Source organism: Crotalus tigris, unplaced genomic scaffold (assembly GCF_016545835.1).
Source record: "Crotalus tigris isolate CLP2741 ecotype Arizona unplaced genomic scaffold, ASM1654583v1 scf7180000017841.2860490, whole genome shotgun sequence".
NCBI classification, from domain to species: domain Eukaryota; kingdom Metazoa; phylum Chordata; class Lepidosauria; order Squamata; family Viperidae; genus Crotalus; species Crotalus tigris.
This window is the reverse complement of record NW_024096667.1, coordinates 496364-517490: the sequence shown is the minus strand read 5'-3', so window position 1 is coordinate 517490 and position 21127 is coordinate 496364. Positions and strand designations below refer to the sequence as shown.

The 21127-nt window shown below is 39.6% G+C and overlaps 1 protein-coding gene across 9 annotated transcripts in view; it reads left to right on the top strand.

The window, feature by feature from the left end:
• The window catches only part of LRRC4C (leucine rich repeat containing 4C), an 817554-nt gene that overhangs the window by 653208 nt on the left and 143219 nt on the right, over nucleotides 1-21127 (top strand). The window contains exon 1 of one of the 9 annotated variants that reach the window (XM_039343311.1): nucleotides 1296-3091. The exons of 7 other annotated variants lie outside the window; for them this stretch is intronic. The gene's annotated coding sequence lies outside the window, so the exon portion shown is untranslated. Of the gene's footprint in view, nucleotides 1-1295; nucleotides 3092-3192; nucleotides 4598-21127 lie in introns of those variants that run through there. One more of the 9 variants, XM_039343316.1, reaches the window with a different exon arrangement.

Here is a 21127-nt window from a genome sequence, read left to right as displayed (position 1 = left end):
CTCCAGAAGATAGTAGAGGACAGGAAGGCCTAGAGGAACATTGTCCATGGGGTCGCAATGGGTTGGACATGACTTCACAACTAACAACAACAATAAAGTTACTGCAATTTTTAAAGTAGAGGCCTGCAGAAACCTGAAAAAAAGTTGCTGATTTTAATGTATGTTGATAGGTAATTGCCTTATGTGATTCATTTGATTGATGTTATTTTCAAAACATTCACAATCCCATTGCACATCAAATCACAAGTTCAGACGTATATAGTCCTGAAACCTTTTCCCCTTGTAAACCTTGCACAAACTATATACCCTGAGATAATTTCTTTATCTTGAAAGCTTTCCCTCCTTTAAACCTCATCTCAGAGCAAATCCTCTCCTTCCCCTTGCACGGGATTTAACCCTGCAGACTTAATCAGTGCTATAAATGGCGTGCATGGCCTTTCACATTTATAAACTGTACTGAGGCTCTTGAGAGACTGCCCTCTTCACTTTGTGAGATATTGGCTTCAGCGATAGGAATGAAATCCCAGATATTGCTGTGGCCATAAGCCTTGCGCACTTCGCTTACAGCAAATTGCCACGAAAGCAAACAAGCATGCTTCAAGGAAGGCTGTGACACGTGGGGAGAAATGTATGGGAAGAAGGTACCCGGTTCTAAACAAGAGGGCTTGCCCTTGCGTACCATTCTTCTTCCCTGGCTGATTTTCCCTTGCAAAGCATGAACCAGTGGGCGCTGTGGGTCTGTTTTTAAGAAAATGATTTTTGACATTCCTTTCCTCAAGATGAGCCCTTCTATTCCGATTACACCGTCGTTGCTGGGAAGTTTCCCGGGGTTCACCTGGCCATCGCGTTTCCAAACTGTCCGCCTGGTGGCAGCAGGGTCCCGCCGCAGAAGTTCTTTTAACAGCAAGTGTTAATACAATTGACCAATCAGTGCTAAGATGATGGGAGGTAATTGGGTAATTGTATTTTACATTTGATCACAAGCGGGGGGGGGGGAAGGGGGAGAAGAAGGAGGGTAAGAAAAATTCATTGTGTATATGTATGAATGCGTGAACCTGGCGGGGAAAGGGAACGACCATTGGAAAGTATGTGGGGGGTGGCGGCGGGGGTGAAAAGATCGGCCCGGGTCAGCTCGTGTATCTCGAGGTGCGATTGCAGAAAAGAAGCGCGAGAAAGCCAGCGTTGCCCTCCGCGGCAACTGCTGGGAAGCGGATTCTTTATTTACTTGTCCCCCCTCTCTCCTCACCCCAGCGGGCGGAGGAGTTCAAACCGGAGCTGACGGCTGCGAAGAAAAGCGGCTGCAGCTGCGCGGAGGGCTGCGCGTTTCTGGAGCGAAGGTTGGTGGTGTCAAAGAAGATCCGCGGCGGCCGACTGCCTCGCAACGAGCCCTCGAGGAGGGAAGGGGCTGACCTGGGGAGGAGGAAGAGGGGAGCCGGAGGGACGGTGTCTTAACTTGTAGATCGGAGGGTCGCTAAGCGGATTTGGAGCTGCTGGGGGGAAAAGACTGTTGGAGAAATACAGTGCTTGCCTCTCACCGGCTGCCTCGCCACCTCCCACTTTAGCTTTCTTTTGAGTATCCCAAAGAACACATTTTCCTCTCCGGCACCCCTTCTTCCTCGCGGCCCTCTAGCAGGCTGGCGGCAAAAATGGAGAGGAAGGCGAAATGAATAGGAGAAGTCCCCGGTTGGCAAAATTCACGGGAACCTGACGAATCGCGCCTCTCCGGGGAATCAGCGGGTTCCGACAAGGGAGTTCTTTTGAACGCCGGGGGTGACCTGAATGAGGAAGAAAGGAGGAAAATGTAGCGAGGGGAGCGCGGGAAGAGGTGGGTGAAAGCCGCCCACTTCAGGTGTTTTGAAGAATGACAGATTGGTTTTGGACAGGTGGTGGGAACCTTGCTTGCTCGCTCGCTCGATCTCGTCCTCCCCCCCTACTCTCCCTCCCTCCCTCCCTCTTCCAAGCTCGCTCCCGAAGCCGACGCCACTGTTCGCCTCAGCGTCTCTTTCCATTTGATGCCAGGCTCTGAAAAACGCGGAGGAGTTGGAAGGAAGGCGAAGGGATATAGTAACGTGGAGAGTTGGGCTTGCTGGCTCCTGGCTGAAATAAAAAATCCCATTGCGCACTGGGTTGTGATTGGAAATCTAATCAGATCCTTGAATCGGCGGAGACGGGTGGGAGGGCTGTGAGGGTGGCGAGAAAAACCCTAAAGTTGGTTGGGGAAAAATGATGTGAGAGGCTGCTTCTGTGAGAAGAGGGAATCGGAGCGCCGAGATCATGGGAACCCCCGATCTGTGGTGGCAGCACATGGACCGGAGAATCGTGTGTGCGGCTAAGAGAAAAGGACGCGAAGGATCTTCCCTGGCTCCCGCTGGATCTTAGCAGAAAGACCCAAAAGAAGAGAAATCGCCTCCAACGGGCGGGCTGAGGAGTCATTGCGGAGGCTGGGAGAAAAAAAAAACAGTCGGCAAAATCTTTCCTTCGGAGGATTCGAAGGAGTTAAGTGTTGGAGAGAGGGAGAGGCGCAAAGATCCAGGACCTCACGAGAAGATCCGGGCAAGAATGAAAAGTTTCTCGACGAAGAAAGACTCTTTTCGTCGAACTGGTGGTTTTTGGTTTTCCTTTCCTCGTTTTCTTTCCTGAAGCCTTCCCCCCCCCCTCCTCCAATCTCGTCCGGTCCGTTTGTTCCCGGAAGAAGAAAGAAGTTGATACACGCAGGGACATTTGAAAACAGCCACGTCCTAATAGTGACAGTCGGGGAGGGGGAACGAGGAAGCCGGGAAAGAGAAGTATCGTGTAAAGGAAGGTAGAAGGGAGAAAAAAAAAAACAACAGCAAGGCTTGGAGCTCTTTTGGACCGAACTAGATGGAAAATTGCAGATGGATATTTAATTTCCTATCTTTTTTTCCTCCCATCAAATTGGATCTGTTGCCGAGATGATGTAGTTTTGCCATCGGCGCTGGTGCTGCCTGGTTTTGGGTTTTTTTGTTGTTTTTTTTGTTTTATTTTTCTTTTCAAACACCCCCGCCCCTTTTTCTTCTTCGGAATTTCATTCTGGATATCCTTCTTTTGCTCCTGGGTGATTTCAAATACAGTGAGTGTCACATTATTATTATTTTTCCCTGTGTCTTTATGCTTGCCCTTATTTTATTTTTTTTTAAAAAGTGATGGAGTTGAGGGGTGATTTATGTATTTGAAGGCTAGGAGAGGCCAAAGGAGAATTGAAATCCTGACTCGGATTGTGGGGAGGGAGGTACTTGGATGGGGGTGGGAAAGGGAAGGGAAGGGAATCAATCTTTGGGTAACCCTCTAGCTATCCTTTCCATTCATTCTCTAGCAAAGAAAAGCAGTGCCTGTCATTCTGCAGTATCTGGCAATGTAATGCTTGATTTACCAACTGGCCCAAGGCTGCCAAATTCATCACCATTGCATAACAGTCTTCTCCAAACCCAAAATAAGGTGGACGACAAGTTTCCATCATCTATAGAATGGCCATATCTGGTGGCTCAAGAGTAGGAAGTAATAGGAGTTGAAATCCAGTATGTCTGGAAGGCACTAGGTCTGGTTTGGAAGGTCAGCCCAAAGAGTTTGGTGTGAGGAGAGTCAAGTAGGGGAAGAAATGGAAATGATGGCAATGTCACCATCTGAAGAAGTCTTTGCAAGGGAAAGGGTAATAATGAAGCATGATTATCAGGCAATCCAGGGAAAGATGATTCTGAGATGGTGGCACAAGTGATGCACTTGACAATCTGTATCCAAAGAAGGCATGTGAGGGAGACCTTTCCTCAATTGTCTCCCAGAGCTTTTATTCTACTATGATTTGATGGCAAATCCTCTCAGTTTCCCCAGACCATGTCTGTGGCCGTGTGGGTCCTCATAAATGACACTCTCTTGAATTTTGTGTATATATCTTATTGTTTTGATATTTAGCTTTCCGTGTTACACTAGATGCAGTGTGGTTTTAAAATGAAAGCGTAACATTGATCCTATGCACGTCCACTAAGGAAATAGGATTGCACATTATGTTCTGTACTCCTATATAATTGGGAGGGACTTTGGATCTCTTTGTACAGTCTAATTATCCATGGTAGCTTGGAGCATCATATATTCAATTAATCCAATTTTCTGGATCCATGCAGCAAAGCCATCAATTAACAACAGGGGTGAAGTTTACACAACACACCAGGTTCAAATAATGTAGTGGTTGGACAAAACTAGACTGCAATTGTAACCATTTCACAAGTTGGAAAAACGAGTCTGAAAAGTTTTTACTTTCCACTGAGAAAGTTGATTTTTGGTCCTTTTGTCTTATTAATTACAGGAGAGCATTTCATAGTTGTAAAAAATGTAGTGTATAGACCCAGAAGAGGACACAGAAGAGGACAAGATATTTTTAAGGCTATTGCTATAACTAATCACTTTCCATTAGATAATTTTCTTTTGAGCATTGCTATTTACCATTTAAACATATGTTTCCTTCTCACATGTGGCTTTCCTGATCTTGCATCCATGGGCTGAAAATCAAAATGTCTACACACATACCAAAATATTTAATCAAATTGGGGAGATCTGCTTTTCTGTAAAAGCAATACCGTCACAGGTAATGTGTCTTTCTAAATATCCTCTCTCCAAGATTTTTTTTAATTGTAATCTTACAAGAGCAGAAGCATTTTATCAGTTTTTCCCCATTATGTTATTTAGAGATGACTTCTGAACTTATTTGATAATCTGTCAATCCAACAACATCATTATTTCTGACAGTTTCATTCAGCTATGAGGAAAAAAATAATTAAATCATCTATTTATAAAAGTTGTGCTATATGGGGTTGTGTCCTGTCTCCTAAATATTAGATACATAAAATATAGTTAACTTTGAGCCATGTTCTCAGAGACACACATGCAGAGATTCCTAATCCTGCAAAGCTTTCATAGCAAAGTATCCAGTAAAAAAAATACCTTTCTTTATTTCATAACTCTTAAGTAAATCAATTAAAACAAATGGATAATTACAGTTTCTTTTTTGAACACATGCCATTATTTTGGGGATCTGTTAAAACAAATCTTGTTGGTCCCCCACTGACTCCAGTGGTTCCTTGCATAAATTTGGTCCCAGTTAGAGACCAAATTTCAACAGCAATAGAACATAGATATTGTGCTTGCATTAGGCAAGTCCTGAAATAAGATGGAGAAGGAGAAAGCAGTGTGTTTTTAAAGGAAAAAAATAAAGCAGTCCTCTTGCCACAGATTCACTCTACTATGAGCTGATAAATCAGAATTCATTGGCAAAGCCACCTTGCTATTTGGCAGGAAATAGTGCCACCATTGTTTGATCCTGGGCCAGTTATATTGCAAAGCTACATGTCCACTGAATCGGGGGGGGGGGGGGAGGAAGGGGGAAAATCTTGATGAAATAAGAGTCAATCTCACTGCTGCACGGAGTGGTGATGATGGATGTGGACTTTCAGAGATGCTGAACTTGCTTGGCATGTGAGCTAAAAACATGTGGACATGCTTCAGATTGGAATTCAGCATTCTCTCCTGTTGTGATAAGACGGATTTTGTCATTCAGATGTGCACACCGGTGCTGTTTATAGGTAATACAGTACCACTGAAAATATCTTCAAGAACCTTTGTTTTTGTTTTTATGTCCTATTTTGAGTGTGTGGTGTTGTTTCCATTATGATGGGTATAGGCATTTCATTTGGTTAACTGTTTTCATTGCTTGTGTCAGAATATAAGTGCAACATTCATCAGCATCTGATAATTAGCCAAGATGCCTTCCAATTTTTTCAGGATAAAAGGGAAAGCAATTCTGTAATTACCATCAGACAGCTAGGAAAGTGACAGCCAGGAGTTTTTGAATAGAGACTAATTTGGGGTACAAAATGCATGAATTGCTAGTGGAAAGAAAGAAGTATAGACTGCTAAAGGTTTGTTTCATTTAGCATGTTTGGTTTTAAGAGGATTGCAAATTAACTAATCTAAAAAAAGAAAATTATTCTCAATAGTCAGGATGGTTCATGATTCAAATTTTTTCTTACAGAGACAGCAGTTTCATAATGCTAAAATACATGAATCCCTACAGGGTCGAATATAGCCTTTAAATGAATCATGTTAGAACAGCAGCGATGATGGGTTGCAAAGTTTCTATTACTCTCCTTCTCTTTCTCCCCCCCTTCTTTCTCTCTCTTTTCTATTTCAATAGTTAATATTATTTAAATAGCGATATTTGATACTTTGATATTGGAAGAAATTGTGATTACATTGATAAGTTCAGATGAAGCAAAGACTACCGGTAGCTTCCTAGTTTAATGCTGAGTGTAAGAAATGAGAGTGGTAAAATGGAATGTGTACATAATACAATATGCTGTTATGAATGTAGATTATTAAGACGTAATTATTAGGATGTCAAGCAAAAATAATTTTCATCAGGGCATCGCTTATTCCTGTTTCAAAATATGAAATGAGTTGCAGAAGGTTATGAAAAAAGCAGTTCTCAATAACATCTTTGTTAACCAAGAATAGCTAGGAAGGATTAATGTGTCTATAATATTCTCTTAGTTACTGAAAATTTTGTACAATTAGTAAAGCTATTAAATAGAAAATTTTGTACAGTAGTTTTAGAGTGAATACTTTTTTGTCACAGGGATATTGAACATCTTATTCAATAAAATAACTGACTTATTTATCTAATTCTTGTCACTGCCCATCTCACAAACAAATGACTCTGGATCCTGTTCAACAAAACTAAAACAATAAAGCTAAAACTATTATCATTAAATTATTTCAAATAATTAAAAAACCCTATAAAATAGCTAAAACAAAGAATAATAGCTAAATGGATGATAATAATAAGAGATCCAGTAATTGACAGTGATGCTGATTTTCTAGCCATAGGAATCTTTATGCTGCAAAGTTTGTTCAAACCATGTTTTATAGTAATAGATGTTTTCATGTGGACAGCTTCTGTTTAAATCAGGATTTATTTTATTGGCAAAAGACTGAGGGAGATCATGCTAGGCTATGATATAAACAGTCTTCCAAAAGAAATGCAATGATATGTAACTATTGACTTTTCCTGATGAGTCAAAGATTTGCAAAACACTTTTTTAAAAATCAATTACTAGTAGATTTTCATAGTTGGGATTGCGTAAGAATCATAATTCTTCATTAGAACAGAAAGACTCAGCTTCTTACTGGAACATTTCTAAGCTGTTTGCTCAATTTTCTAGCAATGATATCCGCGTGTTGGCTGTAACTGTTTTGTGGATAACTATGAAGTGGCAAATATAGTATATAAGACACTACCAACAGTACTTAGATTGATTAAATCAGAGAGGAAGAATATTATCACAGGTAAAGAAAATAACATATTTTGCTTTAAGTATACACATGAACGCCACAAACCAAGCCAGAGAGAGGTCATTTATATCTGGTATCCAAGGAAGCAAGTACAGAAATGTGCTTCCTTTTCTGTGCATCCTTTAAATGTTGCTATAGTGACATTTCAGGATGCAAGTTGTATGATTCCTCCTGCCCTTGATCTAGATAGCCTTATTCTCCTTCTCCTTGTTCTTTGTTCTTTTATAATATGGTTCACAACAACAATAATGTCCATGTAATTTGGATGCAAGAGAGAAAACAATTTGATTCTTGTTTATTTCATATACATATCTAAGTCTCCAATATCCTACAACCCTAAATGGGGGAAATTACACATTTGTAAGATAAGTGGGGCAAAGAACATTTCTTAATGTCCTTTAAAAAAAATTACACATATTACAATATTTAGAGTAGTGGGATAGGTTAACTGAATATTTCCAAGCAGATGAAATACAGTTGTAGTTAAACAATCAGAAATAACATTAAGTCTACTTGATTTAAATCTTCATCTCTGGGATTTCTTTGGAATAATGGTTTCCATTATGGGTAAACTAAAATCCCACTCAGAATCATAAATGGATTCCTGGTAATTGATAATTGCTTAAAGAACCTTAATTTGTGATTCTGCAAGCCAAGGGAGCTCTCATACTTGGTCTGAAATATGGGAAAGTTATTTACATTTTTAAATCAAGTACAACATGAGGTAGTAAATGAGTGTGGATTTTATAAAAACATATCTACTTTTTAAAGGGTCTATTTCCTAGCTTTAATCTGTAATCTATAATTATAGTTAGAATTTTAAAAAGAACAGGTCAAGTTTTAAAAAAAAATGGAGATCTAGAGCCATGGACATAATTATTGAACTAATAAATCCTTCTGTATTTTTTTCCCCCAGAACAGAAGGATTCATGCACTTTTAGGAAATGGGAAATGGGAAATTTTACTTTCCAAAGCTTAAGCAAGCTAGGTAAGATTTTCTCCCACTTAGTATTACACATCAAAATAGTTACGGATCATCTGGTGGATCACTGTGTGCCTCTTGTCTCTGCTTTCCTGAAAAGTGCACCAGAAAAGTTTTAAATGGTTCATTAGAAATAGGAGCAACCTTTCTGAGAGGAGCTTCCACCTGGGCAAAATAGCTTGCCTGCATTCAACCGTATTGAGCCTTGGAGCTACTTCATGTGTTATGCAATCAGTAGGGTCTTCACTTTAGGTGAGATGCAATGACTCATAAATTCCCTTATCACAGTGGTGGTGAACCTATGGCACGGGTGCCAGAGGCAGCACTCAGAGCCCTCTTTGTGGGCACGTGCACCGTTGCCCCAGTCCTAGGCCTCCAGCTGGGTTTTATAAAACCTTTTCGCTTTAGGCTTCCACCGCCGTGTGCAAAAAAACCCCAAAAGGGTTCAATCAATCAGTCAATTTCAACTTCTTGCAGGAAAAAAAAAAAAAGATCTTGCAAAGTTGGAATTGATTGATTGGACTTTTTAGTCCCGCCCTGTCTGCCGTTACCATCGCAGCCATGGCCAGCCAATGGGCCACACCCACCCAATTGGCCACACCCACCCAATAAGCCACACCCACCCGGCACCCGACGATGCATAAGTGGGTTTTGGGTTGCAGTTTGGGCACTCGGTCTCTAAAAGGTTCGCCATCACTGCCTTATCATGTCAATGAGTGACTCTTGGGGAAAGTGACATCAGGTTGTCCATGAAAGTCAGTTTGTCTCTTGCATGCTAGATTGGAAAACATTAATATACCATTGACCTGAATGCAATCTGCTACAGTGATAATCTTAGCAATGATGCCACCAAATCATGCAAAAGGATAATTAAAAGAATTCTCTTGACACTTATTTATTTAGACCTCAATCTTTGTAATGGGGCATGACTACATTGTCTTTAATAAAAGTTCAAAATTTTGCTCTTTCACTGAGCTACACTGAAATTATTAGTGTACACAAATAAGTTCAGCTAATTCATAGTTTGTTCCTTTCTTTTCCCTAATGCTTTATTTTTGATTGCAACTTGACTATCTTTGTGGTGACCTTTTTCTAGATGTGATGATCTAGGGAAATAAGGACATTTACGTCCTACAGAAAATGGACTAAGCCTTTGTGTGTATGTATCTGTGTAAGGTATGCATGTATGTACAGATACATAGCAGGAATTAGACATCATATGTTCATAAAAGATTTTGAAAGGGGCTATGCAATACAAAGATTGTATTGCATATACAAATATATTCCAAACATCATCTTGAATCAATGACATGTTGTGAAAACCCAATAGTTAGTAATCAGAGTATGGGTAACTTTATAAATCATTTAATTGTTTAAATAAATACATTGCAGTGATGGAATTATCATACTTTCAGTTCTTATGAAAAATTTGGCTTGGGACATTGGCAAAAAACATTGAAACTAACAATCTTTTATACATAACTGCTAACATTCAGAAGATCTATGGTCTGTCTTACCTGGATTCTTATTGAATGCAGACTGAATAGACTTAGTAAAGAATAAGTACAAATATTCTCATACTGTATATTGTTTTGGTTACTGCAACTGCTTATGAGGCAGTGTCCATTTGACAATGTTGTTATATCTTCTAAAAAATAGCTGGCATTTCTGTTTTTTTTTTTTCATCTTGGTGTTAACTAAAGAAGCACCAGGCTACAACTTGGTTTGTTAGTATAAATATTAAAAATAAATAAAGACTGCCTTGCATAATGCTTCAGATTCCGTTAAATGTATCTGCTGCAATTCTTTAAAGCATCCACAACTTTTCTCAGGATCCCAAAGTTTTGTTAAAGTTGCTTTGGGAGGCAGAGGGACGATTGTACATGGAGCTATATTTTCAACTTGCATTCCTTTTTTAAGTTATCAAGAGATTCAAGTAAGTGCATGGAAATCAAATAGCCAATTTCCCTTCTGTTCTTTTGAGCATCCTAGATGAAACAAAATGTACATCCTGTGCAGAGGGAATCATTTAATTAGCTGTGCAATCAAGTTTTTTTTATGAATTGCAAAGAACAGTAGAAATAAAAAGGCTGGACATGCACAACAAACAGAGATTTCATTCCGTGAAATTGTCTCAGATGTTGAAGAAATATATTGAATTCAGTGACTTGTTGCCATAGACCTCTTCCTCAAGAATTTTTGCAAATAATTTTATGCTTGATCTGACACTATCCTGTCAGTTGGATTTTCTCCAAGAAGTTACTCTTAGAGTACAGTTTAGGGTTCCACTGTTGCTATTGGTCAAATGATTGCTGGATAAAGCTATATGAGACAACAAATACATATTGATATTTCATTAGCCATACAGCTAACTTTAGAATAAGAGACTTGAATCTGAACTTAGAGAGATGTTGTATCCTTATATATTGTCTGTGTTCAATAGAGCAGGATACCCATAACCAATTTCTAATTTGTCATGTGAGTGACTATTAATAACATTTCTCTTGATTTAAACTATTTATACCAGCGGTTCTCAACGTTTGTGTGACAGCGACCCCGTCACACAAACGTTATGCACATGCGCGGTGCGGCGCCGCCCCCATGCGTGGCACGCATGCGTAGCGCCGCCCCCGGAGGCGCGGCGCCGCCCCCGGAGGTGTGCCGCCGCCCCTGGAGGGGAGAAAATGGCGGATCGCCGCCTTTGGCGACCCCCGAAAAATGGTCGATCGACCCCAAATGGGGTCGCGACCCATAGGTTGAGAACCGCTGATTTATACACTTACACATTTTGATTCCTTCTTTTGTAATTCTGAGGAAATACTTTTAACATCTTCCCAAATTGTGGATGTTCCTCCTGTCTTTTTTGTTATTTAATCTTTGTGACTGATATTAAGTCAGTACTGATTGCCTTCTTTTTAAGCTGAAGGTTCCTTCCATCTTCTTTAATTCTGCATTCTCCTGAATATTTTTTATTGTAACTATTTCACCCAAGTTTACAAATAGAGAAATTAATAGAAAATAAAATTACCAGCGATAATTCTACTGTACAAACTGGATGTTCCATCTAATGCAGGCATGTCAAACTTGCAACGTCATGTGACGTCGCACAACGTATCGGGCCGATTTTGCCATTGCAAGCAATTGGGAGGGCGTGGCTTCCAGATGACGCATCCAGCCTGCAGGCCGGCAGTTTGACACCTGTGAATTGTAATGCAACACTTTAGACATAAAAGCATGCAGCAATCAGAAGCTTACATATGTATGTATGTGTGTGTGTGTGTGTGTGTATGTTTGAGGCATCCAGGAAAGAGGCCTCAATATGAATGAATCTTTAAATCTGTAGACCTAAGAAGAGACAATTAGTAATAACCTAAGAAGAGACAATTAGTAATAAGCTGCAATGCAAATAATGGTTATAATGTGGTCTGGATCTGGTTGTAACTTTAATTTCATTGATCAGCATTCACTTAAGGTTCCAGATTATTCAATCTTAGTTTAGAAGGTTGCCTTTAAATATCTATTATTTGACCAGTTTACCTTGGAGAAATCTGTTGCTCAGTTCAGTGTATTTCACAGAGTTTTTGAAAAGATAAAAAGAGGTGACTCATTCTTTTGGGCAAGGACAGAATAAAATTATAATCAATAAACAGTTTCTAGTATAGGCTGAAATCTGATATAGTTTTATGTAAAGCACAAGGAAATAGTGGTTCACTCTTAGGATCTTAGAATGAGCATTTTAGAGTGTGCACAAGCATATGTTCCCTTAGGTAATTACATTTCCAAATATACACTGTATGCAGAAAGAATAGAGTAATTAGTATAACAACTTGATAAATCTGCAGTTGTTTCTATTTTTTAGAACAACAGGCTAAAACAGACATTTCCAAGTTTCTGACTTTGGAAACTTAAGTCTGTTCTTAATCTGTAACCTATATTTTATATATACAATTTTTTCTAATATACTTACATCTATAACAACAGGATGGTTAGCACCTCACAGCTACATATTTTATTTATTTATATTTCATATTTCTAAGCTGCCCTTCTCTCTCAGATTAATCTAGCATGTACATTAATAATAAATTATATATATTGTCAGTTGCCACCACATGTTTGTTAAACTATTCTCTGTTTCTCTCACATGCACATCCAATACTTCTGAAGAAGACAGTAGAAGAAAAATAAGTTCATCATCATCATTGGCATCCTTCAGTCTCGAGAGACTATGGTATCGTGCTCTAGAAAGAGGTCCTAAGGCAGCATCTGGTGTGGCTAAAAAGGCCAATTCAAGAATGGCAGTCCCTTCCACACTGAGGGCAGATACAATCTGTCCCCTGTCCAACTCCCAGATTTTGCTGGTTCCGGGACTACCTCTGTGCCTCAGCCTGCCACACAAGTGTCTCTTCAAATTGGAGAAGGCCATACTGCGTCTTTAGCCTCCAAGCTGAACGATCAGAGGTCAGGGATTCCCAGCTGTTAATATCCATTCCCAAGGCCTTTAGGTCCCTCTTGCAGATATTCTTATATCGCAGCTCAGATCTCTCTCTGGGGCGCTTTCCCTGCACTAGTTCTCCATACAGGAGATTTTTCGGAATCCGACCATTAGCCATTCTCAAAATATGCCCAAGCCAGCATAGACGTCACTGCTTCAATAGTGTATACATGCTAGAGATTCCAGCACATTCCAGGACTGCGCTGTTTGGGACTTTGTCATGCCAGGTGATACCAAGAATATGTCGGAGACAGCGCATGTGAAAAGTGTTCAGCTTTCTCTCCTGGCGTACGTGAAGAGTCCAAGACTCACTGCGGTACAAAGTGTGCTCAAGACGCAGGCTCTGTAGACCTGGATCTTTGTACGTTCTGTCAATTTCTTATTAAGCCATAATCTCTTTGTAAATCTGGAAAATGTGGCCGCTTTACCGACATGTTTATTCAGCTCAATATCTAAAGAGAGTGTCAGAGATAGTTGAGCCGAGGTACACAAAGTCATGGACAACCTCCAGTTCCTGTGCAGAGATTGTAATACAGGGAAGTGGATCCACATCCTGACCCATGACTTGTGTTTTTTTCAGGCTGATTGTTAGACCAAAGTCTTAGCAGGCCTTACTAAAATAGTCCATAAGTTGTTGAAGATCTTCGGCAGAGTGAGCAGTAATGGCAGCATTGTCAGCGAAGAGGAAATCCCATAGGCATTTCAGCTGGACTTTAGACTTTGCTCTCAATCTAGAGAGATTAAAGAGTTTTCCATCTGATCTGGTCCGGAGATAGATACCCTCTGTTGCAGTTCTAAAAGTGATTCTCAGTCACCTCAGTCTCTCTTGTGGTTGGAAAATTTCAGTTGTTATTTACTTTAACAGGGAAAGAGAAAACTACAAAATATTCTCCAAGTTTCTTTCCTTTCTAGATCACAATTTGTTTAAGGAGCCTATACACTAACGGTTCCCTGGGATTGAGAATATTCAATTATAGTAAGTGAAAATAAAAATATGGAGACAAGTCACCATGACACTTGCTTTCTTCTCACTCCACACCTATTAGTGTACTTTTATGAAGACAGCTCTAGTTTCCAAACAGGAATCTTTCACCAAGAATATGCATGAAAAGATAAGCTGAAATCATACCCAGGACCTGCTGTATTTTATTGTTTATTTTCTTTAAAGCAGTGAATTATTGTTTAGTACAAGAGTGGAATGGGCAATATCCTCCACTCCAGTTCTAGTCTTAGGCCAAATTATTTCATTTTCAGAAACTTGAAAATAGTGTTATGTTTTTCATAGGTGTAAATCATGGAATTATTAATAAATTTACTAGCCTTTTTCAAGTGTTTACAAAGCTGGGCAACAGAAATGCACATATTTTTCCCTATACCCATAAGAACGTTGCCCTTCCTGAATCACATGGAGAGGGGTAATTTTTCAGCAGAGAGGTTCTTTGTATTTCACCAAACATTTATAGTCAAGATCTCATTCTATGGCATCAAAACCAGGAATTGAACTCGTGAACTATTGCACTTATAGGATAATATATTACCCTTATTCTATAGGTTCAAAATCTCTAATAAGAATTGAAATTAGGGTTCATTGCATGATTACATACAGTGTACTTGGACAGTTCCTAAAACTAATATGCTGTGTTACCCTATATAGCAGTGGTCCCCAACCTTTGTGGCTTGGCAGCCCGGCTGGGGTGGGGAAAGGGGAACTGGTTCATGCATGCATGCACATGCGCATAGAGCCCTTGCACGAGTGGTAGGCCGGTGCACACATGTACAACTCCACTTGTGCAAGTGGTGAGCTGGCATGCATGTGTGTGATTGCCTGCCAGGCTGCCGCTTCCACAAGTTGAGCTGTGCATGGTGCGCGCTCCAGCCATCCACTTGCATGACCCAGTTTGAAATAGGCCACGGCCCAGTAGTAGGCTGTGGCCCAGAGGTTGGGGACCCCTGCTATACAGCACATTCGTTTTAGGAACTGTTCAGTTGCACTATATGTAATCCTGCAATAGCCCTAATTTCAATTCTTATTAGAGGGCTTGAACCTATAGGGCAGTGGTTCTCTACCTTTTTAATGCCGCGACCCCCAACCAGTCATAAGTCGAGGACTACTCAACCGGTCGTAAGTCGAGGGCTACTCAACTAGTGCAGCACCGTTTGCAGAATGGGACTTTTGGCGGGCTCAGCAGGGCAGAGACAGCCTGGACAATTTCTATTCGATTTTGAAGCCAATAGAATTAGACTCTATTCAAGAGAGTCTATTCTATTGGCTTTCAAAAGCCAATAGAATAAAAAGGAGTAGCACAGCTAAGGAAAAGGGGGAAAAAATGGTGGACTGCGTTGTTTGGCGACCCCCGTGAAATGGTCGTTCGACCCCAAATGGGGTCCCGACCCACAGGTTGAGAACCACTGCTATAGGATAAGATCTGGCTACATATGTCTGCCGCTTCACAATAAAGATGAAATTGGTTATGTACTGCCTCTGATGGTCATTAGAGTATAACTGAAAACAACACAGAATACACATTTTGTACAGTAAAAATAAAGAAATTCTGCCCTTTGGATAATGATGGGAGGCACTGAAGTCATGTAATACCTCATGCACAAGAGAATATGTAACATCTACAGCTCTAAAAGGATGCTGAGATCCTAGAAAGAGTACAGGGAAGCACAATTAAAAAGATAAGGGGTGCGCAGGATTAATCATACGAGGGAACTAGATATCCCTAATTGAATGAAGAGAAGAATTAGGAGTCCCGTGATAGCTATCTTTCAGTACATGAGGGGCTGCTGCAGAGAGGTGGAGTTCCACTTATTCTCCAAAGTTCCTGAGAGTAGGACAAGAAGCAGTGGATGGAAGCTCGTTAAAGAGGGATTCAGCCTGGAACTAAGAGAAACTTCCTGACAGTGGGAACAATTAACCAATGGAACAGCTTTCCCCCAGAGTTGTGGGCGCCCCATCACTGGAGGTTTTCAAGAAATGATGGGACAACCATTTGTCTGGGAAGATATAAGGTCTCCTGCCATGGGCAGACAGTTGGACTGGAAGACCTCCAGAGTTCCTTCCAGGCCTATGATTCTTTGGTCTGTGTCTCTCAAATCTAAAAAAAAAAAAAAAAGATGAATTGTAGATTTTTTTGAAAGATTGTGCTCCATCCTGACTTTTCCAAATATGCTTATTTGCATAATACTGTCTTTATGTTTATACAAAGGGTAGAAACTGCTTTACAGTTGAAGAGAAGCATCGTGTAATATATGTGTCCTGCACTATGCATGAATGTACATTTTTAATATAGCTGGTCAGGTCTGAGCAACATATAAGTATATATGTCAGATTTCCTTGCCTTTTTATTTCCCTGGAATAGCACTACCATACTCTTTACATGGATATACTTTAACTCTAGTTAGCCTTTACATGCTCTGGTTTATGAAAGTATTTTGCAAGCAACAAAGTAATTCCTTTAAGTATAGTGTAGGGATGTGCATGGACCTTGAGATAAGCAAGTTTTTTCATACATTTGCACATGTTGCTGCAAGCATTCTTGTTGAAGCCAAGCAGATTTAGATCAGTCTTGTGCTTATATGAGCAATCTCATGAGCTCACCAGAAAGAAGGGAAGATATTAATGCAATAATATTTTAACAACTGCCCTATAGAGCATCATTTCCAAAGCCACCTATGATCTTTGCAAAAAAAAACCCCAATCCCTATATAGCTTTTTCCCATGAAGATAATTATTTTTATTTTATTTTTTATTTTACATTTAGAAAATGCATGCTGAATGCAGTCACATATTCAGCATTTCACCTAAGTTTTTTCTCAATCTTGAAAATATATGTGACATTAAAAATAGGAGCAGAGGAAATGAGTTGGTATTTGAACATGAAAAAAGAAGAGTTTTACCAATATTCACTGCAAGGGAATTATCACCTAGCAAGCAGTTGTTCTTAGAAGTAAGGAAAACGCTAAATGGTAGTTAAAGCAAAGCCACAGTTCATTTTGTTAGATCTCCTTAGTGATCTATAGAGAAAACCCATCACTTATTTATGAGCAACTATCAACACTATCAAATAAGAGATGACAATTCCCAATTTGCTCAGTTAAGAGAAGCAGAAAAGCAATACATTTATTTGGCTCAGAGAAAGAATTCTGTTGAGCTTATCTGAAGATTTTATTTTATTTTCAGTAAAACCGTATGCAAAAGGAAAAATCATGCCAGATTTGTGGTTTACCGTTTGAGTAAATTACCTTGAAATAATATGAATTCAGTGAATGCAATAAACATTATGTAAAACTACAACTCTTTGTACTTGACAACTTCTGCTTTTTTGAAGCCTTCAGGGAATAGCGAAAAGAGTAACTAATGCTTCATATTTTATTTGCAAACTGTATTTACAAATGTGAACCCTTACCATTCCCTTTTACCTTAATTTGTCAACCTTGTCTTTTTCTTTCAGGTTCTATCATATAAGAGTCAAACACATTTCAAAAATAGTCCTGGTGATTAATCTTAGTTTCATACTCACTCACGATTGCTGTGTTGCTACTGGACAACAGTAAACACAGCATGTGCAAAATGAAACAGTTACAGAAAGCATAGTGACTCTTAATGTTACGACTGACTGAAAAAGACTGCTGTGGTATATATGACTTATTCACAGAATGAACTATGCATGTGTGACACTTCTGGGTTCTAATGAGATCTTGAATTATTTAGTATGATTTATGAAAGTAAATCTGTAATTTGGCAGGCTAATTTTGATTTCAGATAGGGTAGATTAGCCCATCCCTAGTAATTTTAATTTTTTTAAGTTATGTGTTCCTATTGACCTTGTATGTCAAGTCTATTAGGCTTGCAAACTTCAGTATGTTCTGTTGTATAGCAAATATTTATGGCATCCCAAAATTATGGTCAGTAGGTTTACAGACAAGAATATTTTTATCTACATATTGGAAAATGATTTTTAATGCATATTCAAAAATCTCAATCCCTCTCCAAGGGGCTTCATAAAAACAGTTGAGCTATTCACCACCTATCTTTATCATGAGTCTCCCCAAGTCTGCTCCATAAGGCCCACTCTCTTTTTATGTACTTAGTTATAATGAAATTTTGCTGAAAACTTTCTCCTGCCTGGATCCCTAGAAGCTATTACAGCAGCTGTCCTAATGACATAATCTTGTACTACAGTTCTCCCAGGGTGTATGAATGTTATATAAATGCTAGCTAGTATAAGGAGCCAATGGCATGTAGCTTTCAAATTATCTTATTGGAGTGATCTACAGCAGCCTTTGGCAAACAACCACTTCTTTACAGAACTTCCAAGGATTGTTTTGAAGAACTCTCAAGAACTGGGCATCATATGTCTCCCTTGGTATGAGAATCTCCTGTGAACTTCCATAAGTTGAAGGGGCCAGTTTTTGTGGCTCTCTAAGGCAGGGCTTTTCAACCAGTGGTACGGGTACCACCTGTGGTACATTGGCACCTGGCAGGTGGTACGCGACCATCCTAGACGGGAGTGAGCTGAATCGGTGGCAGCACCGCACAAGCCTGAGCGAGAGATGGCTGGAGCTGTAGGGCTGTCAGGTCTCAGGGGAAGCACCAGGGTCAGCACCAAGCTCCAGCTGGAGCTCGGCGCTGATCCTGGCGCTGATCCTGAAGAAGCGCCGATCAGCTGGAATGTTGCAGCATCTTCAGGGTCTTGTGATTTACATTCAGATGCTTGGCAACTGATTCATATTTATGACAGTCACAGTCTCCCAGGGTCATATGAAGTGACCAAAACCTGTTGCAACCACCCAGCAGACAGGGGGAATAAAAACCAAGCACCCACCCTCACTGCCAATACTCAACAGAAATGCTCACAACAATGAAAACCTCGGACAGGAGGAAGAGCACCTCCGGGCGGGCAGGCAGGTGTCTTGCTCGGCTGTGGCTTGGGGGGCACTTTTTTCAGTGCTACTGTAACTTTGAATAGTCACTAAGCGAACTATTGTAAGTCAAGGACTACCTTTTCTTTTTTTTTCTTTTTTGATCATCAAGTTTTTGACACCTTGCTAGGCGACTGGTGGTACTTGGATGTTGCCATATCCTAAAAGTGGTACAATGGGTGAAAAGGTTGAAAAGCCCTGCTCTAAGGATCGTCAACAAAATAATTGACAATATGTAAAATGCATTTTCCACCCAGGTGAAAATGGGCACATTAAAAAATACCAACAGACACAACTGGTTGTAGTTGTAATATTTGCATGTGTTAATATATATTAATGAGTTTAAAGCAATCATAATTATTTGTGGATTATCATTTTGAGTTTTAATTAGGGAAGATCAAAACTTGTATGATTTATTTACTGAAAATGCTACCACTGAGTCATGTTTGCTCAGGAAATATCATTTTATTACATGTATGAAATGCAATCTAACACGAATGCATTTATGATGGTTTGTTTATTTAATATGTATGTTATCCAACTCCCAGCACCAATGGGTGATTTGCCAAATTTTTTAAAGAACCTATAAAACAAGAAAACAAATTAAGACAAACACTTGTGGGACAAATATGTACCTCATAGGAATCTTAATTCAAGGCAACTAGGGCTGAAGGAAAATGCATAATAAGAATAAGAAAAGGGGGAACTTAACAGGGAGAGAAAGTCACACTATCTACCATTGTTTTTTATTCTTAAAATATCCAGGAAATACTTTTACCCAGTATGGTGTAGCTTAATCTCACATTGAAGGGACGTGGTCCAGAAAAGACTTGTATTTATATCTGGCTCTGGGTGTACATCTTCAGTAGATGTTGACTCCCCTTGACCGCTTGGACAAATCCCTGTAGTTTTGTTTTGGCAAGGTTTTGTATATATAATTTAAGAATTTTTGTAAATTATAATATGATTACACTGAAAGAAAGAAAAGAGTATAAGGAGCAAAATGTTCAAGGGGGGGAGAAAAAAGAGAAACAAAGAGAAAAGTAAGAATATAATAAGGAAAATAAATATCTGAAGAAGTGACAAGTACAAACAAATCTATGACATCACAAGTACAAACAAATCTATGACTTCACATCTCCTCTAAGATTACAAATATTTATCTCTTCATCCAATAATCCATCTCTTATCTATAAACAAATACATTAAACATCATTTTTTTTTAGTCCTGGTGTCAGCAGGAAGTCCATAAAGAGTTGCCTGAAATAACATTCTATCTTGTTTTAATGAACACTGCTATCATGTCACCTCTTGTCCTTATCTTCATTAAACTAGACATACCCAATTCCAGTAACTGTTCCCTGTATATTTTAGCCTTCAGTCCCCTAATCATGGTTTGGTCATTCTTTTCACCAATTACAATTCAGGCATTAGTCTGGGAAAACTCTCTGGGATTTACCAGCCAAGCAACTTAGCCCAGAAAAACATTAATAAATCAGAAAGATTCTTGGTCATCTCTTAATTTTCAACCTACATCAAAAGATGTCTCACCTGGCACTTTGGGAATCCCTGTATGCGGGAGTTATTCCTCATGAAGTATGGCTGATCACTATTCTGGTCAAATTCCAATGGGAGAGCTATTGAAACTAAACATTGGAAAGGCACTTTCCATCCAGGATGGGACAATTTCCCATGGCCAACTCGCTGTGGCCAACTCACCACACTGAATTGAAATGTGACTCCAATTCTGGTAAACACTTGCCATTTGCTATATAGTGATCTGACTGGCTACTTACTGTTATTGGGGAATAAAAGTTGGTATAAATCTTAGTTATTGATCAAAAACATGTGATGTGTTTTACATTTGCAGAGTTACTACCACTGGAACGTGAAATAAAATTAACAATAGGTGAATGCAATACACACAGAGAGAGAGAGTATTTCATTCACGTTTTATTAATTTAGACAGTGGTCCCCAACCTTTTCTATATTCCGCACCCCTAGAAAGCTTCTGATATATTCTCACATCCCTTACAAAAGTTCCAAATAACGGCAACGAATTATCGTATATGCCGGCGTATTAGGCAACCCGACGTATAAGACCCCCATCTTTATCGCCGAGTCGCCTTCCTAGAACATCGTCTTATATGCTGGAAACTACTAATATTTCCGGCGTATAAGACGACTCGGTGTATAAGACGACCCCCGTTTTTGGCTCCAAGTTTAGCGCTTCCGGAAATCGTCTTATATGCCAGCATATACGGTATGCATATGCACTATAATTTTGAAACTTCTAAATCCAGGTTTTCGCACCCCCTGGAATATTTTCTTGCACTCCTAGTTGGGAACCCCTGATTTAGACTCTA